At 33.7% G+C, this 27,521-nt stretch overlaps 1 pseudogene; it reads right to left on the reverse strand.

The window, feature by feature from the left end:
• Nucleotides 1-10,918: 10,918 nt before the first annotated feature.
• LOC112038192 (carotenoid 9,10(9',10')-cleavage dioxygenase 1-like) lies at nt 10,919-27,234 on the reverse strand (annotated as a pseudogene).
• Nucleotides 27,235-27,521: the final 287 nt, after the last annotated feature.

The raw sequence follows: 27,521 nt of genomic DNA on the forward strand, positions 1-27,521 counted from the left end.
TGATGATACAGATTAAAGTTTTGAATTTTTTGATGATGATAAATCTCAATATTTCATTTATAATTATGCAGAAAATCATCAGTTAATGTACTTGATGCAAAAACAATGTCAGCTGATCCTGTTGCAGTTGTTGAGATACCCCACAGAGTTCCACCTGGTTTCCATGCCTTCTTTGTAACAGAGGTCAGTGTTACATCAATCACTTATGGATTAAATTTCTTTCTTACATTTCTCTCTGTCTCACTACAGTTGAAATTAACTTCACGGTTGAATTCCAAGATAGTTTTGAAAAGTAGAAATTTAGGGCAACCAAGTTTGAGACAAAATAAAATTGACAATGACAAGGATGGTGTGCCTGATATTCATACTTTTGAAATCACTTCCAATGCTTGCTTACTTCTTTTTTGACAAACACACACACACATACACAAGGGAGAGGGAATGGGGTTTAAACCTGGAAAGCACGGACGCAGCGCCAGAGGCGCCGCACCCGCGTCGGACGCGGTGCGACTCGGCGACGCAGGAGGGACGCCGCTGACCCCGCGTCGGTGCCGCGTTGGGCCGCGTCTGTCACGTGGTTTTTTTTTTTTTCGCCGACTCGTGCCGACGCGGCGAGGACTCGGGCCGATTCGCGCTGAAGAATCAAATGGACATCTCGTTGCAAATTCTCTTCACCATCGGAGGTGTTTGCCGACGCATTCCTGGTCTCATCGGAGCCGATAATCTCATTATCGGCTTCATCGGCGACCTTTGTCGAGTGGGCTAGTGTCGGACAGCTACTGAGAACCGCTTGAGGAAGCATCGACTCGGCAATAATTACATCGGGGACTTATTACCTCTCACAGAACTTGCCGTGACTGATGCCAAAGATATCCCTGGGATTTGGGTTTCGCATGCTGGAAAAGAAGAGGAGGAAGTGAGCTGTTTTGTTTTGGGCCGCCAGACAGAGATGGGCTTGGGTTTAAAAGTGTGGACTTGTTTGGCTTTGACTGGGTTGAATGGGGCTGTAGACTTAAAATAATCTTCTGTGGGCTTAACATTTTGGCCCACTTCCTGGACTTTGGACCACTTAACTTCCTACCTACCATATGGTCCACTGTCCAATCTCAAGCAAACATCCAGAGATAAATCAGTGCCACTGCTAGTTTTATACTTTTATTTAGTTAATAGTTATAACTTAATAGTAATTTGTGAATCTGTGATTTGTGAGTGAATCTATGAACTTGGGTTTGATTTATTACTCATTGTGAACTAGGCCTCATGAACTTATTACAGATGAAATCTTTTAGTTTCAATCTTGTGGGTTGTATTTAATTTATGAACATCATGTTTTAATTATTATCTAACATTGCTTTTAAATTTGATATATGTTTATATAATGTGAAAAAGAATGCTTAGCAATATATTAAAAATATAAATAAAAATATTTTTAATAATTTTTTAATCGCCGAGTCCCGCCGCACCCGCACCCACCTTTTTCAAAAATTGCCAAGTCCCGCACCCGCACCCGAGTCCCCGAAACGCACCCGTGCTTCATAGGTTTAAACACAAAGGCATAGCACAAATTCCACTAAAAAACCATGGTCACTTCCAATGCTTACTAAAGATTACTAAGTTTGAAAATAATATGGTACGTATATCTATTTAATGCTCCCTCTAATGAACATCACTTCTGAAATTGGAAATGACTCAACAAATATATCTAACACCATAACTTTCTAATATTAATGATGTCCTCTATATTTGATACTGGTAGGGGAGCCAAAACATGATCAGGGGTAGGGTGTGGCTTTTGTAGTAGTTTTTAGGGTTTTCCACTTGTCAAGCAAGCAAGAATAAAATATAATAAAATAAACATATCATGGAGCAGATTCAATCGTTAAAAATCTCCCCTTCTCCCTTCCCTTGGGCCAAACCTCACTTTATTACCCTGAGGACTTGGTGCCAGAAATGACAATTGACTCAACTGACCAATTTACTGCTTTAGATCTGAGTCTTATTGAAAATAACTTGCTTGGTAGCCAAAGGTTTTGGTGCCAGAAATGGACAATTGAGTCACCAATTCACTGCATTAGATCTCAGTCTTACAGAAAAGAGCTAAGAATTTTTTCAAATAGACTGATAAGCAGGAACACAGTAGAATGCTTTTTTTTTTTTTTTGGTTGAGAATACAGCTGAGGTTCCCCAAATTAATAGAAGAATATTTTGGTTTTCACCATGGAACTGCATTGTTAAACCTATGATTATTTTGTTCCTACTTTTTTCTTCAACTTTATCTGTTTTCCCTTTTTTTTATTGTGGTGGTTCTAATTCATATTCATCATTTTTGTACAGGAGCAACTTCAAGAACAGGGGAAATCATGATTGTCTGATTGTTAGAAATCCCACAATAACTTTGAAATAGAGAAAGTGCAAGTGAAGAGGATCCATGTAAACATCCACACCAAAAAATAAAACTGTACTCCCCCAATATTGTACCTGGGGATCCTTCTAAATTAAGAGGAAAAATAAAATCTATATATTACTAAAAGCTGAAGCGTAGCAATTATTGTTGCTACGCTCCCGTTGAGCCTAAGGGTCATCAAATAGCCCACGGCCCACAGCCCGACCCAGAAACCCGTCGGCCCATCGGGCTAATGGGCGGCCCGGCCCGTTGTTATTGAGGCCCATGAGTAGCCCACTAGCCCAATGGATCAGGCCATGGGCTAGTTTTTATGCCCATGGGTACCCGGTGGGTTAGCCCAGTAGCCCAACCCGTTGGCCTAACCCATTGGCCCAGCCTCATAACTCATAATTCATAACAAAAATATATAGGAAGTGTATGAAGGATTGATCTTGAGATATTATAGAGGAATTTCTTAAGAGAACTCCCTCAACTACTAAGATACCTAAAGTAATTGTGCTAAACTTAGTTTACTAAATATATATTTTTCTAATAGTCTATCAAATTTGAATTAGCCATTTGACATTTTTTTTTATTAAAGATAAAAATAAAAAACTATTTAAAGCCTTAATAAATAAAAAATTAAATAGGTTTCCATCAACAAAACAAAAAATTAAATAGATTTGACTGTAAAAAAATTTGTAATTAAGTATTAAATTCTTTAATTCTTTCATTTAAAAAGATAGATTGATTATTCCCTTATAAAAATTTGATTCTTTCCTTATAAAAATAATAAAATAATAGGCTAACACAAGCCCATGGGTAACTTATTAGGCCCAACCCAATAGCCCAGCTTGCTAAAGACAAAATGGGCATTGCCCATGGGCAGGGTCATGGGCTAAGGTTTTTTCTTTCGGCCCAACCCGACTCGGCCCGTTAACTAGTTAATAGCCCATTATGCTCAGCCCATTGTGCCCATGGGCTAAGTAAAAATGGGTCAGGCCGGTCCGACCCGGCCCATTGACGACCCTTAGTTAAGTCACATCAGCGGCCACATCATCCACTTATTTTCTATTTTTTTTCTCTCTTTTAAAACTTTTATTCTCCCTATTCTTAAAAATAAATTAAAAAATAATTAAAAAACACCTCTTCTTCTCCCTATGAGTTTACATTTACCATTACATTTTTCCCAATCTTTCCACTTCCACCAACCTTTCCCCTCCCTTTTTTCCACTTCATCTCCCCACTACCCTCTTCTTTACCGTTACACTAAATCAATTTTTTTCTTATATTTTGACTCTTCTTCTCCCCCATTTTATTTTTGTATAAATTCGATATCATTTCTCTCATTCAATCCAAATTTTTCCTACGAAAAAACTGAGTGCTCTCTCTCTCTCTCTCTCTCTCTCTCTGGATTTTTGTTCTTTCTTACAACTCTGATTAACGTTGATGGTTTTTTTTTTTTTTTTAATATATGTTTTGGTATTGTATTTTTTAAATTTTACGTCACAAAATCTTCCCTCTCTCTTTTGTAGCTTTGGTTGAATTTTGGTTTGAGTTAATACTTGGTTTGGGTAAATTCCACAATCATTGACCATTATGATACAAATTTGAATGAGCTTTTTCCTTATCTTCCCTACGAAATCCCTTCCACTGGTTTTGTAATAGGCACAAAGGGTCAAGGCGTAGACACAGTTTATGGGCTTACCATTTGTTGTGGTGATATCTTAGAGAAAGATTGCAAGAGTTGTATTGTTAATGCAGCCAACGAAATTCGGTAACATTGTCTCAATAATAAAGGTGCAACAATATGGTACTATTACTACACATTGAAGTATCATAATTTGGATTTCTTTGGCCAAATTGACTGCGACACACTGTTCTTCACAAATACCCCAGAAAACATGAATACTAACCAATTGATTTCCAGAGGCGCCGCACCCGCGTCGGACGCGGTGCGACTCGGCGACGCAGGAGGGACGCCGCTGACCCCGCGTCGGTGCCGCGTTGGGCCGCGTCTGTCACGTGGTTTTTTTTTTTTTCGCCGACTCGTGCCGACGCGGCGAGGACTCGGGCCGATTCGCGCTGAAGAATCAAATGGACATCTCGTTGCAAATTCTCTTCACCATCGGAGGTGTTTGCCGACGCATTCCTGGTCTCATCGGAGCCGATAATCTCATTATCGGCTTCATCGGCGACCTTTGTCGAGTGGGCTAGTGTCGGACAGCTACTGAGAACCGCTTGAGGAAGCATCGACTCGGCAATAATTACATCGGGGACTTATTACCTCTCACAGAACTTGCCGTGACTGATGCCAAAGATATCCCTGGGATTTGGGTTTCGCATGCTGGAAAAGAAGAGGAGGAAGTGAGCTGTTTTGTTTTGGGCCGCCAGACAGAGATGGGCTTGGGTTTAAAAGTGTGGACTTGTTTGGCTTTGACTGGGTTGAATGGGGCTGTAGACTTAAAATAATCTTCTGTGGGCTTAACATTTTGGCCCACTTCCTGGACTTTGGACCACTTAACTTCCTACCTACCATATGGTCCACTGTCCAATCTCAAGCAAACATCCAGAGATAAATCAGTGCCACTGCTAGTTTTATACTTTTATTTAGTTAATAGTTATAACTTAATAGTAATTTGTGAATCTGTGATTTGTGAGTGAATCTATGAACTTGGGTTTGATTTATTACTCATTGTGAACTAGGCCTCATGAACTTATTACAGATGAAATCTTTTAGTTTCAATCTTGTGGGTTGTATTTAATTTATGAACATCATGTTTTAATTATTATCTAACATTGCTTTTAAATTTGATATATGTTTATATAATGTGAAAAAGAATGCTTAGCAATATATTAAAAATATAAATAAAAATATTTTTAATAATTTTTTAATCGCCGAGTCCCGCCGCACCCGCACCCACCTTTTTCAAAAATTGCCAAGTCCCGCACCCGCACCCGAGTCCCCGAAACGCACCCGTGCTTCATAGGTTTAAACACAAAGGCATAGCACAAATTCCACTAAAAAACCATGGTCACTTCCAATGCTTACTAAAGATTACTAAGTTTGAAAATAATATGGTACGTATATCTATTTAATGCTCCCTCTAATGAACATCACTTCTGAAATTGGAAATGACTCAACAAATATATCTAACACCATAACTTTCTAATATTAATGATGTCCTCTATATTTGATACTGGTAGGGGAGCCAAAACATGATCAGGGGTAGGGTGTGGCTTTTGTAGTAGTTTTTAGGGTTTTCCACTTGTCAAGCAAGCAAGAATAAAATATAATAAAATAAACATATCATGGAGCAGATTCAATCGTTAAAAATCTCCCCTTCTCCCTTCCCTTGGGCCAAACCTCACTTTATTACCCTGAGGACTTGGTGCCAGAAATGACAATTGACTCAACTGACCAATTTACTGCTTTAGATCTGAGTCTTATTGAAAATAACTTGCTTGGTAGCCAAAGGTTTTGGTGCCAGAAATGGACAATTGAGTCACCAATTCACTGCATTAGATCTCAGTCTTACAGAAAAGAGCTAAGAATTTTTTCAAATAGACTGATAAGCAGGAACACAGTAGAATGCTTTTTTTTTTTTTTTGGTTGAGAATACAGCTGAGGTTCCCCAAATTAATAGAAGAATATTTTGGTTTTCACCATGGAACTGCATTGTTAAACCTATGATTATTTTGTTCCTACTTTTTTCTTCAACTTTATCTGTTTTCCCTTTTTTTTATTGTGGTGGTTCTAATTCATATTCATCATTTTTGTACAGGAGCAACTTCAAGAACAGGGGAAATCATGATTGTCTGATTGTTAGAAATCCCACAATAACTTTGAAATAGAGAAAGTGCAAGTGAAGAGGATCCATGTAAACATCCACACCAAAGAATAAAACTGTACTCCCCCAATATTGTACCTGGGGATCCTTCTAAATTAAGAGGAAAAATAAAATTGTAATAATTCCTGTGGCCACCAGTGAGAAGTAACCCTAATTAAAAAAATATTGGACTTTGACAATATGATATGACGGTTCATTATCAAATTTAGCTTATCTTTTCTAAAAGATTATTTTCTGTCTCTATTAGTATTATCTTATTCTCTATTACAGTAAAAGGGTATTAGAGCTTAACATCATTGTTTTGTGAGGCTGGAAGCATACAAAATTTTAATGGATGCTCTTTGAACATTTTGTGCTATGTTCCCCGTTGCTTAAATGGGAAACTACTCCTAGAAACTTTTGAAAATATTCTGTTTGACATTGTCATCCAGCTTGAAGAAATGTATTCATGACAGTTTTACCTTTTTCCCTGTCATTGTAATCATAGATTCAAAAGATTGCTTGAGGAAAGAATAGAGGTATAGAGCTGCAAAAACCATAAGCTGCATTGCGTAGTTCCAATTTTTCAAAAACTGCATTTCATGAATGCAAAAGCTGATTCCAAAACTAGTGCTGTTTGTTACAACAAAATTCACGACAATGCAAAATACATATGAGCCCCTTCAAATTCCATTGGAGCAAATAAATCTACCTTATCGTGCACTGGCTCTGATCGCAGAAGCAACGCGTATTGCGTAATGCTCCAATTGTGTTTCCAGGTTGCAAAACAAGTTCCTGCGGGGTGTTCAAACATATATGCTAATGTGATACAAGTAGCATACATGTAACATGATATTTAAGATTAGCTATTTTCTTAGCACCTCATGTACTTAATAAACAGGAAAGAATAAAAGATTATGGATCATTTGGTTCTTCTAAGCTAAAACAGCATAGTCATCCAGCTAGGTAGATTTTTAGTGTTGGGGAAAATGGAAAACTGTCGTTTTTTTGCTGTAATGGAAATCTGATAGTCTCTCAGTGAAACTCTCTCTTAGGGAATCAGTTGTTTGTGGTTATACCTGGCATATTAATAACTTGTTAATATTTGAAACTACCTATAGCTTATTGTTATGTTGAAGTCCAATACTGATGATATGGTAAATCTCACTTGGGTATTGTACTGTGTTTTCAAGAGATGGCAGGGCACACCCCCGGGCCTTCTGGCCTAAGTGGTACCCGGTTATCCTAGTGACCATCAACTCAAGGGTTCTATCCTCTGCATAAACAATTACCCAGCAAAAAAAAAAAAAAAAAGAGATGGCAGGACACCTTCCAAACCCTCCTAAACTTGGATATGTTGTTGACAGTGGTTGCTACTATTCAAGAAGCAAAAGAGAGGATTTCTCAGATAAAATATATATTCTGCAGCCAGCTCCACCCTAGTTTCCAATCAAAGTCTAAAAGCCTGAAGAAAGTTTATTTTGAGACCAGGAAAGCTGCATAAGATGCATGGAAAGAGAAGGACAATGACCTCTTAATCCCAATAGAAAGACTTAAACTTGAAGAGAACCAGACTCTCAAGCTAGAGAGGGAAAAACCATTAAAGGCGCAGGAAGAGAAGCAAAATGAGTTACTTGCCAATATTAAAATGTCAATAACTTGCGATTGATGAACTAAGATTGAAGCTGAAGAAGAAGTCTAAGGAAGTTGATGGGGGAATGGAATTGCAGAGTAGATTAATCCAATTGGTTCAAGAAATAGTCTCTGATATTTTAAATAAGGGAAGATTATGAAGAAAAGAAAAACAAGCTTCTTGACAAAGTGAATGGCCTAGAGAAAAAAGTTGTTGAGCTCCAAGATGAGCTTAGAATAAAGCAAGGAAAAGTAGTAGAGGGAAAAGAGTTGGCACAAAATTTGGTCGAAAAGATTAACAGGCTTACCACTAAAATTTCCCATGATCAATGGCTATTGAGAGAGAATAAAAAAAATAAGAAATTACTTATGGGAAAATTGGAACATTTGGAAGACAATGGTGAATTTCTGTTGAATTTCATTATTAGACTAATATAATTATTTATCATCGGTACTTACAAATCCACATAGGAGTTTGTTTTTGTGCCCTCATTTGGAAATTAATTTCAATCACACAAATCAATAGACATATAAGCTAAGCCTGCCCTGGACTTCCAAACAAATCTTATTAGCTCGATTACCATCGTTGATCTCTATCCAGTGACTAGTTGGGACAAACCTCCTCTTAATTATCATAATGCTCCATGTACCATACAAACAAAGAAAGCATGCATTGTTTTTTAGCTCTTAGAAAGCCACATAAAATGCTAATAAATAAGAACAAATTTCAGCATGCCTTAACTTTCCACATGAATTCAGTCAGGTTTACTCTCTCTTTACTACTTTTTGGGAATTTTCTATGACCTGACCTTGGGTGTAAGTTGAAATCAAACAATTGGTTTTGAGGAGAAATTTATATTTTGGCATTCTTGTTCAAGAACTTGTTGGTGTCATTGTCTTCAGATAAATGTTGGCTGATCTTTACAAGGCATAGCTCATTTTTGATTGGCAATGGGAATACAGTATTGTGATATATAACTCAATTGGTTTCAGATTTTGGTTTGGAAGCTGTATTTGCAGTGTGGTCAAAGGTATTACCTATCTTGCTGCTTTGGCTTCTGCTGCCATCTGAACTCTTAACTATTATATTCAGGTGCTATGTTATTGTTGGGGGAGGTAGCCAAGAAAGAATTGATGAATATGTCTTGGGAACACAGAGTGAACAAATTAATAGGCACAATGTGGTTTAATGTGATGATCAACACATGGGTCCTTAGGTTTAAGTTAGTTAGCATATAGTCATCTGATCCACAAAAATTTTTAGATTTAACAAAAAAATTGTTAGGTAGCATATAGTCATTTGATCACTTAGGTTTTCACTACTTCAACCTCTTTGTTACCATTTGCTATTGGATCCTGGTCCTTTATTCAATTAATCAGTATGTAGAAGAGATAGTTTATCAGAATTATGACAATATGAACTATAGTTGCCTAAAAATAGCACATCAGGGCTCATCATATGTGATCATTGATATTACAAAGTTTGAGATTTTTTTTTTTTTAATAAATATGGATTTAGATTAGATGCTTTCAACCTAAACATGTCTTTTCCCATTATGTAAGTGCACAAAAATATATTGAAGTGGACCAAAATGAACCAAAGTGATCCAAATGGACCAAATGGAACAAAGTGGACCAAATGAGCAGAATAGGACCGAATAGAAACAAGGTGGACCCAATAAGGCCGGAGAGATCGAAGTAGATAGAATAGACCGGACGGGACCCAATTGGACCGAATAGGACCGAAGTTAATGTGGACTGAATAGGACCGAAGTGGACAGAATGGACCAAATAGAACAAAAGTGGACAAAATAGACTGAATAGAACTGCAGTGGATCAAAGTGCACAGAATGGATTGAATGGGACCAATGTGGATAGAATGAGACCAAATAGAACCAAAGTAAACAGAATGGACTGAATAAGACCAAAGTCGACAGGATAGGGCAGGTGTGGACTGAATAGACCGAATTGTACCGAAGTAGACTGAATAAGAAGAAATGGACTGAATTCGACCAAATAGAACTTTAGTGGAAATAAAGGACTAAATAGGGCCGAATAGGACCACATTGGACCAAAGAGGACCGCATGGACTGAATAGAACCAATGCGGAATGAATAAGCCTTTTGAATGTTTATCATTTTTATTGCATTTTTAGAGCTCATATTTCTAACTTCCAATGTCTATTTTAGTATTTTCCTTGAATTTTTTAACTCAAAACTAAAGATTTTAGCTCAAATATAATAAAATTTCATACTTTTCAACTAAAAAATTAAGGAAAAAAATGAATTTTTGAGCTAAACTTGGAAAAAAAAAAAAACTACAAAAGGAATCAATTTAAGGTCAAATTAGTCTAAAATGGATTAAGGGGGGACCAAAATTGAATGAGTAGACCGAATTGGACCAAGCGGAACAAATTGGACCGAAATAGATCTAACTGGACCAAATAAAAAAAAAATTTATTTTTAGGGAGAACAAATTAAGAGAAAAAATTATACATTATATTACAATATAAAATAATAACTTATTTCCACGCATCGTGTGAGTCTGCGACTAGTATAAGTACATGAGCATACCGGTTTATAATGAGTTTGAACCTTTTGAACTATAATCTTTGTAATAGAACAGATGCCTAATAAATCTATACATAAATAAATGACAATAGAATTTTTATTTTTTACAATTTCTGTCCTCAAGCAATCTGGGTTTTGTTTATTTTTGGTGCATTTGAAATCTAATATTTACAATGACAGGGAAAAAAAGAAAAACTGCCATGGATACATTCTTCAAGCTGGATGACAATGGCCAGCAGAATATTTTCATAAGTTTCTAGCAGTAGTTTCCCATTTAAGCAATGGGGAATAGAGTACAAAACGTTCAAGAAGCTTCCATTAAAAATTTTGTATGCTTCCAGCCTCATGAAACAATGATGCTAAGCTCTAATACCATTTTACTGTAATAGAGAATAAGATAATACTAATAGAGACAGAAAAATTAACTTTTAGAAAAGATAAGCTGAATTTGATAATTGACCCTCACATCATATTGTCAAAGTCCAATCTTTTTTAAGTGTTACTTCTCACTGGGGTCCATGGGAATTATTACAATTTTATTTTTCCTCTTGATTTAGAAGGATCCCTAGGTACATTATTTGGAGGGTACAATTTAATTTTTCCGTGTGGTTGTTTACATGGGTCCTCTTCACTGGCAGTTTCTCTGTTTTCAAAGTTATTCTGGGATTTCCAACAATCTGACAATCATGATTTCCCCTGCTCTTGAAGTTGCTCCTGTACAAAAATGATGAATATGAATTAGAACCACCACAATAAATAAAAAAGGGCAAAGAGGGAAAGCAGAAGAAAAAATAGGAACAAAATAATCACAGGTTTAACAATGCAGTTCCATGGTGAAAACTAAAATATTTTTCTATTAATTTTTGGAACCTTATCTTTATTCTCAAGAAAATATATATATATATATATATATGCATTCTACTCTGCTACAATGCTTATCAAAGTCTTATTGAAAATATTCTTAGCTCTTTTCAGTAAGACTGCAATCTAATGCAGTGAATTGGTGACTCAATTATCCATTTCTGGCTCCAACCCTTCTACCAAGCAAGTTCTTTTCAACAAGACTCAGATCTGAAGCAGTGAATTGGTCAGTTGACTCAATTGTCATTTCTAGCACCAAGTCCTCAGGGTAATAAAGTGAGCTTTGGTCCAAGGGAAGGGAGAAGGGGAGATTTTTAACTATTGGCTCTGCTTGATGATATGTTTATTTTATTATATTTTATTCTTGCTTGCTTGACAAGTGTAAAACCCTACAAACTACTACAAAAGCCACACCCTAACCCTGATCGCATGTTTCAACTTCCCTACCAGTATCAAATATAAAAGACATCATTAATTTTAGAAAATTATGGTGTTAGATATATTTGTTGAGCCATTACCAATATTAGATGTAACTTATGTCAATTAGAGGGAGCATTAAATAGATATATGTACCATATTATTTTCAAACATAGTAGTATTTAGTAAGCATTGGAAGTGACCATGGGTTTTTAGAAGAATTTGTGGTATGCCTGTGTTAGAACCCCATTCCTTCACTCTTATTTATGTGTGTGTTTGTTTCTTAAAAAATAAGCAAACATTGTAAGTGATTTCAAAAGTATGAATCTCAGGCGCACCATCCTTGTCATTGTCAATTTTATTTGTCTAAATCTTGTTTGTCCTAAATTTTTACTTTTCAAAACCCTCTTTGGAATTCAACCATGAAGTTAATTTCAACTGTAGCGAGACAGAGAAGTGTAAGAAAGAAATTTAACCCATAAGCAATTGATGTAACAGTGACCTCTGTCACGAAGAAGGCATGGAAACCGGGTGGAACTCTATGGGGTTATCTCAACAACTGCGATAGGATTAGCTGACATTGTTTTTGCATCAAGTACATTAACTGATGATTTTCTGCATAATTATAAATGAAAAATTGAGATTGTATCATCATCAAAAAATTCAAAACTTTAATCTGTATCATCAACAGTTGATGTAACAAGTTGGGATATCAGCATGTATTGTAATATTTTTCACCTTTGATGCAATTTAAAAAGCCTAAATTACCAAAAATTAGGAGCAATCAATCCTCTATAACCTTCTTACAAAACCTTTAAATCTCATAATTTGACTAGCATTTACTTTATTTAACAAAGCAAAAACATTAATCATCAAAATTTTCGTGCATTAAATTAAAAGAGAGAATATGAATTAGTCAAAAGTGGGAGAAATGAAATTATTACCCAGTATTCTCATCATGCACAAAGAATATTAAGTAGCCATCATCTTCTTCAGATTTAATGCCTGGCACACGAGGGACAAAAATAGCCTTGTAACCAAATCTGCCAGGTCCAAAGTCATAGATGCCTTTAACATTTCCTTCAACTTCAAGTTTTGTTTTTCCAGTATCTGGATTAGCATGCAGATCAAATTTGATAATCCCAGTGATTTTTCCACTGCTTTCAAGTATGGTTCCGTATACATATCGTTGTCTCCTGCTTAGATACAAACGATGGAATACATAAGGACTTGACAGCCAGGAAAACAAAATGAATTAAGCATGGCTATAGCAAAATGATGAAAGTAGGCTGAAAAACAAAAACTAGTTTCAAAACATATTCAAAAATAATAAAGAGATCATATAAATATAGCCTTTGAGTATCTAGCTTCTTCAATCTGCTGCTAGAATGAGCATTTTTGCAATCTTTGAATGGATCTCCTGACAATAAGCAACCCAAATTCTCCGATCACCAAAAGTGGATATATACCTGCCAGTGTAACTCTCATTCACCCTAGGAAACTCTACAGCAGACGTTGATAATTTCTTCTGTGAAGCTAGACCAGTTTTCATGTTGAATCTCATCTCATACCTGAAAAGAATATTAACTATCAGAAACATGTACGCAGACATAGAGCTTTGAAATTTCATAAAATAGGTGAAAGACCTACAACTCAGAAGAAAAGTTTCAAGCTCTTCTTTCACAATCCCATTGAGCCTGTCCATATCAAAATTCTCAAGGCCACAAGTGATCAGAACAACTCCATCCTCCTCCTCCCAAGCATTGGCTAGCAAAAGGAAGTCATTAAAAAAAAGTAATAAACTTTAATTATGGCTTAATCATGAACGACGAGAAGTTATAAATTTGCAAATATAGAACAATGAAATCGGCCAAATCTCAACTATAGTAAGGAATAAGCTCCTTTCCCCCAGATTGAATTGACTGCAAATTCATCTTAGATTGACTGCAAATTAAGAAAATACAAAATAACCAAAGATAGATTCTTGAATCTAATGAAGCAGCTCCTCTGGTCAACATACATTATCATCTTTATTTATCCTGATCAGAAACATACATACATACATACATCATCCTTATTTTCAATTTATCATATGTAGACATGGACATGGACATGAACATCAAGTTCCAAAAAAAAAACACAAAAGGTGTGACATGAAAACCTATAGAATCAAAAGACACAAATATGTGTTTTAAAATTCTGTCAGGAAGATGTCACAATAATTTGGGTCAATGAAAATTTCCAAAATTCTACCAGAGAAGTTACTTAGAAGAATAACAGAAAACATGGAACTTATAAATAAATTAAGGTGAAGTATGTCCTTCAATTTAAGCACTTGAGAATGTCCCATTTCCATCAGTCAACAAACCCATGCAATGGTGAATAGGGAAGGAGCTGCTGGCTTGAAACATTAAAAGGAGGTTCTCAAGAGATTTAACAGAAGATGTCATGTGATTATAAAACTGATAGGCATGAATAGATTTGTGTAGCCAATCCCAAGTGATTAGAGTATGTTAACACAAATCAAGAACAAAAAGCTCTGATAATTGAGTTAGTAGGAAAAAGTGATCAGATTATAAAAATATTGTTGTTTTGAAACAATTTGTTAAAATACAACATCTTTTGAAATTGCATCTTCAGGTTCCAATATTAAGTGAAATCGTGTCTCGATGTGATTTTATGCTTGGTTCAAAATTGCCACCACCACCACCACAAGAGAATATCAAGTATGCAACGTGAAATTGCATGTTGAAGATTGGATTTCAACCAAGACAATTTACCCAGGGGTGAATTGCATTGTGAAGAATGAATCCTTTTTATTTATACAAATTGAGGCATCCCCCACTAGATTCATGTGGCCTACCTGGATTCATCTATTGAGGATCTATAGTTGACCCAAAGTGTTGAGATAAGGTTTTGTTGTTGTACTCAACAGTGAAATCATTGCTTTAACCTAACATTTCAATGTGCAGTGAAATCACATCTTCAACCATGATTTCACACTACTTATGTGAATACACCAGCCCCCAGTGAAATTACGAAGTAAGCATGGAATTGGATCTTCAAGAAAAGATTTCAGCCTGAAATTGTGACTTCGAGATGTGTGATATAGAAAAGTTTTACTTTTACAATTTGTTTCCAAACTATGGTATTATGGTATTTTTTTTATTATAAAAATTTGATATTAAAATTAAAAATTTCCCCCTAATCACTCTACATTCTGGCACAACAAAAGGATTGCAAAGCAAACAAGCACACCATTATGGAAGATGAAGCAACTTGGAAGCTCAAACATCTTATTTGCAGCTCATCTTTTGTGTATCGAGGAAGTACACCAGAGTGAGCTTTTTTATTCGCGTCAAATTTCCATAATATCGTGTTTTCAAAATTTAAACAATTATTCCAAGTTGCACGTTATGTGATTGATCCAAGTTGCAACAACTTTACAAGTTCAATACCTTTCCTCTGACGCACAATGAAAGATCCATGAAAATTGCATAGTTCTCAGTAATGGCAAAATCATGCATCACGATAGGATTGTTATTGGTACAGGGTCATGCATGAAACCATCCTTGGAAGTTACTCTGTAAGTGATATATGGTGGTGAATTTGAACTGCCAAATGTAAACATCTCGCCTGAATGGGAGGATTCTGTAAGTTAAAAGGACTCTTCCATCACAATGAGTTACTGAGTTTCTTTTATAAGGATGTCTTTACCAGTGAATGGGTCAACTTTTGGATGAGCAGGAAAGGAATGTGCTAACCTCTTGTCATAATCCAGCATGCCAAGAGTTTGAAGATCTCCATCCTCCAAAACTTTAAGGACGTCTAAGTATTGCAGTGAGAACAATCTCAGTTCTATGTTTGAGGCAAGAAATTATTTGAAAGAGTTCATATATGACAACCAAATTGGCATTACTCTGTAATGCCTTTTTCCCCACCATAAAAAAGCATTAGGGGTGTGCCGTGAACCTGCCAAAACCGATCCAACCCAACCCAACCTACCGGATTGGGTCGGTTTTTAGGGCTTGGTGGGTTGGGTTGGGTTACAAATTCTTTTTTGATAGCGGATCGGGTTGGGTTCGGGCCATAAATTCCAAACCTGCTAAACACGACCCGACCCACCCATATATTTAATATATATTATATAATTAATAAATTTTTTAAATAACTAGCTCTTCTTATCTTATATAAAAGTCAATTAGTTCACACAAACCCTAGCAAATTACTCTTGTTGTTTAGTCATTAATGTTGTTTGCCTTTAAAGAGTTACATTGATACTAATCTTTGGGTTTTTTAAATATATTTATATTTATATATTATTTTGCTTAATTTAATAATAATAGTAATAAAAAAATTGTTCAACCCATGAGTTTAACCCGACCCATGTGGGTTGGGTTGGCTTAGGTTGGACTTATGTGATGGGTTGGGTTGGGTTGAATTTTTTTTAACCCACCATGATGAATTGGATCAAAAAATCGCCTTAACCCGACTCAACCTAACCCATGCACACCCCTAAAAAGCATAGTGGTTACATCATCATGGCACTACAATCAGTAAAGCAACCCAGAAATATAAATAGATAATTTATATGCTGATGGGGATATATAGACACATCTCCCTATTAGGCTATCTGATCAATGGAATGCAGAGAAATACCACCCCCCCCCCCCCCTCCCCTCTCCCCCTCTTATTTTATTTTTTTCCAGAAGTAAAAACAAAAGGAGAAAGCTTACAAGGTTTATCAGCCTCTTGAAGTGCTAGAAGTTTCCCATGGTGATATAGTAGAGCAGTATTACCTGGACACAGATGACAAATAGGGGAAAAATGAGATATACCCATTACAAATGGACTGTAAATGCCTTTAAGGCTATCAAATGCACTCATGATTCAATTCACTCTTTCCTAATAGCTTGGGCTTTTGGGACAATATATAATATATCACCAATAGTTGCAAATGACTTTTGGGTTAGTTGGCACCTCCACCCCACTCATAGCATGAGGTGATGGTTAAGGTCCCATGTTTAAGTCTCCAATGGGGAAAAAAATAATTTCCAGGTATATCAGTGTACCTGCACCCTAATGTTTAGGGATACAACCGATAAAAGACCTATACATACACTAGTACTCAACACAGAAAAGCGAAGTCAACCTTAAGATTTATTAAAATCAAAAACCGAATAATACATAAAATAATGTTTTTGAAATGTACTAAAGGAAGCTATGAGCATCCTAGCAGATGATGTCTTTTCATTCCAGAAAAAGTTGAACACTAGACTAACTTACCAGTTCCAGTTCCATATGAAATATCTAATACTTTCAATTTTACTCTCAGCATTCGCATGATCATCATGATTAATCCAAACAATCCCGTGAGATCTCCAAGCTGGAAATGAAATAAAAAATAAGAAAAGAGACAACACCCTGTAATGTAACTACCAAATTGAAAATATACAACACACATTTATCTGCTCGACTTTTTTAATACTACAATCATCAATTACCTTATCACAAACTTTATCTTTTATCACCCCATTAGCAGTAAAGTTCATATGCACAGGCAAAAAATGTCACTAAAAAGTGGAGAAAATCCTAATGGCATGAAGCACCAAATGAAAATACCAGAAAAGAGAGGAAAAGAACAAAAGAAACAGCTTACTAGTATACCTTAAAAAATTTAGCACCTCCAAAATAATCTTCTTGTTGAAGCTTAGATGTCCTTACATAGCGGGAGACATAGGTTGCTTTCCCATCTCTGATGCGCAAACCGTGAACCATACTGCGAAATTAAAGGTATCACCTGAATCCCTTCTTCTTTTTACAGATTAATAAGGGGTAGATGTAATGGGTTCCCAACAACATTCATGAATCTAAAAAATCTAATAAAAAAGTGGAAAGTCTGTAAAATGCAGAACAAAATATCCGAACATATCCAACTATAATATACTAACATAAAACTGAACATATCCAACTATAATATACTAACATAAAACTAGCAGGATGGTTAGAAACAATCAAGTGCTCTCCACCAAAAATACAGACACAAAATTCACCAAAACCAACCAGAATATAACTCTAGATAGCGTAATAAACATCATGAAAATAGGAAATGATATAAGCAAACTAAAATCAAGTTTTCTTTTCCCTTCACTAATACAGAAAACAGCTGAGTTTGCCCAGGGATCATAAAGAATGAAATCAAGCATATTATCTTCTTTCTTTATCCAAAGTTAGTTTTGATTACATTACTCCACTTTGAACTCACTAATTAACATGACAGTTGCATTCAATGCAGTTAAACTAGTAAAAATTCAGATTCAATGCCTGCCACCACAGAAATAGTCATGGAGAAAGCTTTCACTCATAGCAAATTTGATTCAGTGATTCATGGAGTTAAACCAGTAAAAATTCAGTGTTTAATATTAAGACAATATCTGTATCCAAACTTCATGTCCTTAACCTCAAGTGCCAGTGTCAAATAGCTTAACGTATTTAGGCATGAGAAGAACCTCAAAAACGTGGTAAAGGGGGAAAAAAGCAAATGCTTATTAGAAAAATTATTTATTTGGCTCCATCGCCAGACTGCAGTTGTGTCCGAAAAGTCAAGGTTTTTCAATTAAATTTCATGGGAGTTAGTATGACAACTATGCACCAGATACAAAAGCCAACTGATTCTATTCAGACTAAAGAATGAACTACAAGGGTTCACTTCACATATAGCTGACACATATGATGACTCAAGAAAATTGACACTTCACTATGTGTACTGATCATATATTATGCAAATATCACATTTTAATGAGGTGAGTAGATCAATTGATGTAATTTCAAATTAAATAGAGTTGCCAATTTTTTTTTCAAATACTTGGATCTTATAAGATGTTAACTGACACTTCTTGTTATTTTCATTGTGCAAAATATTGGCCTTTGAGCAGTCAGTAACCCCAAAAAAGCACCCACAAATCAAACACACTAAGCAAAGAGACATTAATGGTATTCTGAAGTGGGAAACCAGGTACTGAAGTTATATGTTAGAATTCTTTCTTCAAGAAAACTGGAAAGAAACACTGGTAGAATAAGGGAGCAGAAAATCACGCACCCATCTCCATCAAACCTGCAAAGAGAGTAAAATAGGAAATAAGTACAATATGACCTGCTTATGAACTGAATTTTCTTTCACAAGAACTTGAAAATCCCAGGCTTAACACCCCCACTCCCCCAAAAAGGGAAATCTACCAAAAAGATAAGGGACCAAGATTATAAAAAAATTCAAACTTCATATACAGAAGGCAGTTGAACATATTTCTTCACTTGGGATTAAGCCAAGTTATTATAGTAAATAGTTCCACAGGAGGAAAAGACAAAAGAGACAAACCAGTTATATCCAGCCACAGGGGTGAACTTTGGGTTTGGACCCACCCTAACAAACTCTCCATTTAAGCATTACTGTGAGACATATTTTACATTCAATGTCATTGGCCACAGAGGCATGATAAGATGCAGCTTGAAGTATCAAGAAATGAACAAATAATTAGTCAATCTGTCAACCCTGTTCACCAGAAAACAAGATATATAAAATTTTAACCAAGAAATAGCACATATCAAAAGATTCAAAACCCAAGGCAATAGGAAAGTGTTCAAGAAAGCAAGTTCTTATGTGACAATGACCACTTATATGTTGCAACGACGGGGTAATATATACAGGTAGAAGAAGCTACAAGGATAACAAGAAAGCCAAAAGAGAATGAGTCAAGGAAGTGAGGCAAACATAAAACCTTGTTATTTGGGTATGCATGCATTTGCATATGCCACATGATTTTGGTTTTGCTTGTTTCATAATGGCAATGAAATGAAAAAACAAGATTAATGCCAGTAAGACTAATTAGCACATCACCAACTATGTCTCCTGAACTAGCAGGTTTATCTACAGCTGGCTTGCCTGTCAGTGTATCGGGAACACATCTAAACCACATTGTTTTGATTGTTCAGTACATACTTCTAAACTTTCCGTCCTCACTCACACAAAATCTTAACTTTCTACATTATCTTATATAGATAAATTGGAAGGCTCACATATGAAACGCCAGACTCAAGTGCACAGCTTATTCACTAAAAGCAGATTGTTGCTTCCACAATTATACAAAGTAACAGCAATACAAAATGATAACTCTCTTTAGGTTCACACTGTGAACGTGACAATTTAAATATCTTTTTTTTTTTTAATAATTAGATAGTTAGGGGTGGGGGATTTGAACCTCTAGACATCTCTGTTAAAAACACCAAAAAGTGTCAATTGAATTACAGAGCTCTTGGCAACAATTAAAGTGATAGTTCCTTCATAATTGTGCAACAAATATATCCATTCTTAAAATATAACTAGTCGCATATCCACGCGTTGTGCGTGATAATTTTTTTAGGATAGTCTCATTAAATATTTTATTAATATTATAATTTTAGTTATTAACCATTGACTTTTCATTAGTTTTTAAGTTAATAAAAAACCTTAAATATACCTTTTTTTTACCTTTATACACACACACACACATAAAGTGAATCTTTACACATACCTTTAAGAAAACTCTATATATTCCACTTTTTTAGATGCACAAAATTATAGACTACTACTCCATAATAATAGTGGCTAATTAATTATAAATATATATATATATATTTTAGTGATATCATTTGTAACGCTTCTTACCATTATCATATATTTACTAACTGATGATTTGCATAACAAAGATGATAAATGAGAGGTAGCATTGTTCATTAGATTTTCGAAAGTAATAGTGTATGAAATATATATATATATATAAATGAAATGTCAAAAAAATGGATTTTTAAATTTTCTAACTTTATTTCTTATGTAATTTCTACTACTATCAGAGAACATCGCTTTTTTAGTTATGATTAATATGGTTTCTATAGCTAGAGTTTGATTAGTTTTAAATTTAAATTTAGTACTATGATTGTATTTAATTGTCGATTGTTGATTTAATTCTTTAAGTGAATTTAACAGTTTATACTACCACACTGTAAAGTTTTTAATGTTCTCCATACGATAATCTCTATTTTATTTTTTACTTCTCCTTACAACCTCTTGATTTCCAATCAACGATTACTAATTGACTCTCTCTCTCTCTCTCTCTCTCTCTCTCTCTCTCTCTCTCTCTCTCTCTCTCTCTCTCTCTCTCTCTCTCTCTCTCCATTGGCAACCTATCGTTTTCCAAAATTTGATGATGATTCTATGACATTAAATATGCATTATTAGTTTTTTTTTTTTTTTAATTTACTGTTTCTAACTTGATTTGTTTTGCATTTCATTCTTCCTTTGATGCATTGGGTGTGAGAATGAGTGTTTCCCTAACATTACTCCACTTAATGTGGACAATTTTATTTATTTAATTTAGGCAAAATATTATATTTTAAAATTTTTAAAATAAAAAATGAGTGGAAATATAAATAATTTAATAATATATATGGGGGATGTGACTGAATTTAAATGTTAAATAAAATGATATGAAAAGAAAAAAAAAATACATAACAATAAACACTAACTTATCCAAATAATTCTATGTAATATAATAGTAGTACATTCCTATATACTATTTTTAATTATTTATAATGCAATATGATAAAATTTAACAATCAAAGTCATAAATAAAATAAAATAAAAAATAAAAACTTTAAACACAAAACTAAATCCCATCTACCAAAATAGAGTTCTAAAGAATACAAAACTTTATCAAGCTAAAATAGAGTTGCAAGAAAAATAAAAATAACAATACACCAAAAAATTGAGGGAGAAAGAGTGGGAAATAACCACTTTTTTGTGAGAGAAAATTATGTAAAGAATGAAAGAGTGAATGACAAATTTATACTAAGAGGATGATAATAAAAAGAAACAAAATAAAGGAAGATAAAAGGAAAGAGGAAGAGTGATATCAAGGTAGAATGTTTGGGGAGATGAAAAGGTAAAGAGAAGGAGAAAGGTTGGAGAAAGTGTAGATGTTAAAAAAAATGAGTACAAATATATTATGAAAGATAAATCAGGAATAGGGAATTAGGGGTGCATTAAAATCTGGAAATTGTTAATCATAGCCGCAACTAAACCTGGCAAAAAACAACATATGTAAACTTCAAATCAGCCAGGGCTTGTGCACTATCTTGAAAAGCCTTATGATCATCATATAACTCAAAGTTCCGATAGCCACCAAGAATAGCTGCAAAGAAAACAATGAATAGAGCACTAAAAATGTCTTGCCATAGCATCAACTTTTAAAATATGTTGGAACCAAAAGTTGAATGAATTAGTTTAGAATCAAAATTAGTATCTGTGACAGAAACTACTGACCATCATCATCAGCAAATTCCAGGAAGCGCATAGTATAAGTTGAAATCCATATACAACTATGGTTAAGGACAGAGTACAGACCGCAAAACTCATCATTATCAAACCTGTTCTAGCAATTGTCTGCCCCCTGTAAGATACCCAATGAGGAATTAACTATATCTTTTCTTTGTGGTTGAATTTCAATATTGAGTAAAATAGAAGAGAAGAAAAAAATAAGAAAAATTAAAAGATATAACAATAAATACTAAATTATCCAAATTATGCTATGTAATGGAATACTATTTTATTTTTATCTACTATCTTTAATTTTTTATAATGTAATCGGATAAAATTTAACAATCAAAGAGCAAAATAATAATAATAATAATAATAATAACTTAAAACATAAAACTAAATCGTATCAACCTAAATTAGAGTTCTTAAAAATACAAAAATTTATCAACCTAAAGCGGAGATGCAATAAAAAATAAAAATCCACCAAAACATTGAGAGAGAGAGAGAGAGAGAGAGAATTTTTTTTTTTTTGTGAGAGAAAACTATGCAAAGAATGGAAAAGAGTGACAAATTTATAGTAAGAGAGAAGGGATAAAAAGAGACAAATAAAGGAAGATGAAGGGAAAGATGAATAACAATATTAAAATAGAGGGTAGTGAGGAGATGAAAAGGTAAGGGGAAGAAGAAAAGTTGAAAAAAGTGTAAATATTAAAAAAATAAGTGAATGTAAAAAAAAAAATAGGAAAATTGGAAATAAAAAAGAAATATATATAGATGTTAAAACCGACAAAGATGAATATGTAAAGTCAATAATCTATTTATATATATATATATATATATATATATTTGTCAAAAAAAGGAATAAATAAAAATAAAAATTCTGTGGCGAATGACGTGGCAATGAGGTGGCGCAACAGGAGCTCAGCAGCAATAAATACCACGTTTCAGCTTTTAGTAATATATAGATATAGATGTAATGGAATACTATTTTATTTTATCTACTATCTTTAATTTTTTATAATGTAATCGGATAAAATTTAACAATCAAAGAGCAAAATAATAATAATAATAATAATAATAATAATAATAATAATAATAACTTAAAACATAAAACTAAATCGTATCAACCTAAATTAGAGTTCTTAAAAATACAAAAATTTATCAACCTAAAGCGGAGATGAATAAAAATAAAAATCCACCAAAACATTGAGAGAGAGAGAGAGAGAGAGAGAATTTTTTTTTTGTGAGAGAAAACTATGCAAAAAATGGAAAAGAGTGACAAATTTATAGTAAGAGGGAAGGGATAAAAAGAGACAAATAAAGGAAGATGAAGGGAAAGATGAATAACAATATTAAAATAGAGGGTAGTGGAGGAGATGAAAAGTAAGGGGAAGAAGAAAAGTTGAAAAAAGTGTAAATATTAAAAAATAAGTGAATGTAAAAAAAATTATAGGAAAATTGGAAATAAAAAAGAAATATATATAGATGTTAAAACGACAAAGATGAATATGTAAAGTCAATAATCTATTTATATATATATATATATATATTTGTAAAAAAAATAGGAATAAATAAAAAATAAAAATTCTGTGGCGAATGAAGTGGCAATGAGGTGGCGCAACAGGAGCTCAGCAGCAATAAATGTCACGCTTCAGCTTTTAGTAATATATAAATAGATTATAAAGGTCATCTAGCTAGATTATATAGATTTTTTCAATTCAAATCAGATATCAATTTATCAAATTTGATAAATTTCTCAATTAAGAAACACAGTATATTCACCATCCATTATCACATAGAAAACTACAGTACTGAGATTAATGCAACATTTTTTTTTATTTTATTAGTAAGTTACACGTGCATATAATGAGTCATGAATTCATGATCTCACCATCCACCAAGGACTTATAAAAGAAGGTGTAAGTTGAGCTAAAACTCATTGGCGAGATTACTTCACCATCATAGAGAAAACAATCCAAAATTTTCCACAAACACCAAAATAAAGCTACCAATAAATTTTACAAAGCAATGTTTAAAAATTCTAATATAACCCTCTTTTTGGTTGCTCAAGAAACTTAGGAGTCCATTTGGTTTGGGTTAAAAGGGGAAGCATGGTCTCTAGATTTGATTTGTCAAAACATTCATTATTAACATAATGTTGAGGTGGCAGTTGATGTAGTGGTATTGACATGGATGTACAATTTGTACACACAATGTCTATAATTTCACACGTGACGTCCACATTTTATTTTATTGATAGACACATTTAAAACGTAAAATAGGTGGTTTGTACGGACAATGTGGAGTAAGGATTGATGAAAATCAATGTCTTAAGATTTAAGAGTAACTAGTTGAGTTCCCCCATGATGTGCGGTGCAACTCATTATTAGTTTTCTCCAATATTTCAATAAGATTTAGTTTAACTGGTTGGCATCTCAATTTCTAATCAAGATATTCAGATTTAGATCTCTCACCCTCAACTATCGATGTATAAAAAAAAAAATTCAATAACTTTCCTTGTAAAAAAAAAGGTAATCTTTAGTTATTTTATAGACAAAATAGAAAGACACTAAGAATAGTGCAGTGATTTGATCATAGCATATATATGTGTTTTTAAATTGAGAATTGCATGATATAGGTCATATAAATAGGCATGTTTCATGCCAACAAAAAATGCAAATATCCTTCAAATTATTTTTTTTACATTCTGGATTTTATGTTAGTAAAGTTTTTTATTTTTTTCCCTTTTTGTTGGACATTGTTTCAATAGTTGCAAAGACAACTAAAATTTTAGTAAGAATACCATATTTCAAATCAATTGTTCCTCACATAAAAAAAAAAAAAAAAATCAATTGTTTCTTATATAAATATTAGAAAAATGATATTAAAATTTCATTATGCTTAAAATAATTAATATAACCAATTTGAGCACTATAAAAAATCATGCTATGTAATAGAATAAATACCAAAATACAATAAATACCAAATTATTCAAATCATGCTATATAATAGAATAATATTATATTTTTATATGCTATATTTAATTTTTTTTTTTTTTTAATGCAATAGGATAACATTTAACAATCAAGAGAACAAAAAAAAAAAACAATAACAACAACAACAATTTAAAAAACAAAACTAAAATTGCATTAATCCAAAGTAGAGTTTTAAAGAATATAAAAAAAAAAAAAAAAAATTATCAACCTAAAGCAGAGATGCAAGAAAAATAAAAATTCCACCAAAAAATTGAGAGAGAGAGAGAGAGAAACAACCTTTTTTGTGAGGGAAAATTATGCATAGAATGGAAAAGATAATGACAAATTTATAATAAGAGGGTATGAATAAGAAGAGACAAAAATAAAAGGAAGATGAAGGAAGAAGAAGAATGGTATTAATGCAAAGTATAGTGGGGAGATGAAAAGGTAAGGGAGGGAGAAAAGTTGGAGAAGTGGTGAGGAGATGAAAAGGTAAGGAAGAGAGAAAAGTTGGAGATTTGTAAATATTAAAAAAAAAATTGATAAAAACAATTACAGGAAAATTGGGAAGAAAAAAGATAATGGCGTGAACGTTGATATGCCTCAACTAGAGCGTAGTAACAATAAATGCTATGCTTTAACTTTTAGACATATATATATAAATATAAATGCTACAAACAACAATTTTCCTCATTTCACCAAACATATACTAAATTTTTTGGATGCACCTTTTGCTGAAGTTTGTTGAAGTACTCTTTTTTTTTTTTTTTTTTCAATCCTCATCATAAATGCTAGTGGTACCATGGAACTACAGAGCACTTGGCCGTTCAAGTTTAGGTTATTAGTTATACCCAAAAAAGAAGTTGTGGAGGAAATTAGCTAAAAAACTAAAGTTGTATTTAACCAAAGGGAAAATCTTGTTACACACTCGTTATTGCTCACTTCATACACACTTCACTTGAAAACATGTTTTGAAAACATGGTCTCGGTTAAATGAAATGGTGAAATTGTGTTTTAAAAACACAGTTTCACAACTTTAACTGAAATCATGTTTTCAGTCCATGTGGCAGGCAGTGTGTGTATGGCAAGTGAGCAACTCTTAACCTAATAACAAACCAAAAAAATATATGACTCATGTCTTAAACTCTTTTTTCGCTAGACCCCAAGCACTTTATGCATGAAGAAATGTCAATTCAATTAGGCGAAATGTCAATTTAGTTAGGCTGGATTTACTTGAGTAGGCATTATGAAGGAAAAATATTCTCTAACACTTGTTTACATCCATATTTTTACAACAATATACACATTTTAAAAAATAAAATAAAAAACAAAACAGACCATGAGTTCATAAAGTAGTATTAGTAGTTAAAGTAGAAGTAGTAGTTAAAGCAGTGTACACAGTACAGTAGTACTCACAGGAAGGTGGCCTTTGACAAGGAGATTGGTGGTGGGAGGGGTCTCTTCAGAAACGAGAGTGAATGAACCCGAGAGATAGTGGTGAGGGAGAGAAGAATGGTTGTTCTGGTACACGAACTTCACTATCCCCCCTCCTCCTCCTCCGCCACCGCCATGCCTTTGCTCTCTCTCTCTCTCTCTCTCTCTCTCTCTCTCTCTCTCTCTCTCTCTCTCTCTCTCTCTCTCTCTCTCTCTCTCTGTGTGTATGTCTCTGTGAGAATTGAAGTCACTCCATCTTTATAATGTCAACTGACAAGTACCTAGGATTCAAGTCAAGAGTACACAAGTTTAAAAATTGTCACACCAACAAGTATGCAAGGGCACACATGTGAGCACCCACAAGGTCTTGGGGACTACATAAATATATAAAATAGCATAACTTGTACTACAGTTTTTCACGTGATAAACTTTGAGCGGTGAAAATAATAGACAGTCAGACCTTATACAATAATTTTCATAATATTTTTTTATACCAATTTAATGAACAAATTTTTATTGATTTTCATATAAATTCGCACCATTGAATTTTTTAGTGTCTCTAAAAAAACTGGTCAATAAAGCAATACAACAAAATGAAAAGTATCTTGAAAGTTGAAACTGAATGAATTTTTTCACATCTTCTCCCATGTTTTGTGTTTTGATGGACCCAATTGAGTTCCTTATTTCAGACAATAGGTATACATCTAATTTTACAACTCCCTAAAATGGTCAGCCCTTTTTGTGTAGACTCCCCATTTTTTTAAAGCCGCTCACAATCAACCATTTTAGTATGTTGTCAAATTGAGTATGAAATTAGGTGTGTCTATAATCTTATCTTTCAAATGCTCCGTGAATAAAATGTGAAATAGTCATTTAGTAATAAATAAAAATAAAAAGGAGATGTAAAAAAGTCATGAAAAATTCGTTGTTCCTAGGAGAACTAAAAAAAAATCAGAACAATCCCAAATTAGTCTACCATTGCACACATTGACCCACCATAACTTGCAATTTAATTTTTTTTAAAGAATAATGTTAGAGATACAAACTATTTTACAAAAAATTTTACAAACT

This window comes from Quercus suber, unplaced genomic scaffold, assembly GCF_002906115.3.
Source record: "Quercus suber isolate HL8 unplaced genomic scaffold, Cork oak 2.0 scaffold_4, whole genome shotgun sequence".
Taxonomy (NCBI): Eukaryota; Viridiplantae; Streptophyta; class Magnoliopsida; order Fagales; family Fagaceae; genus Quercus; species Quercus suber.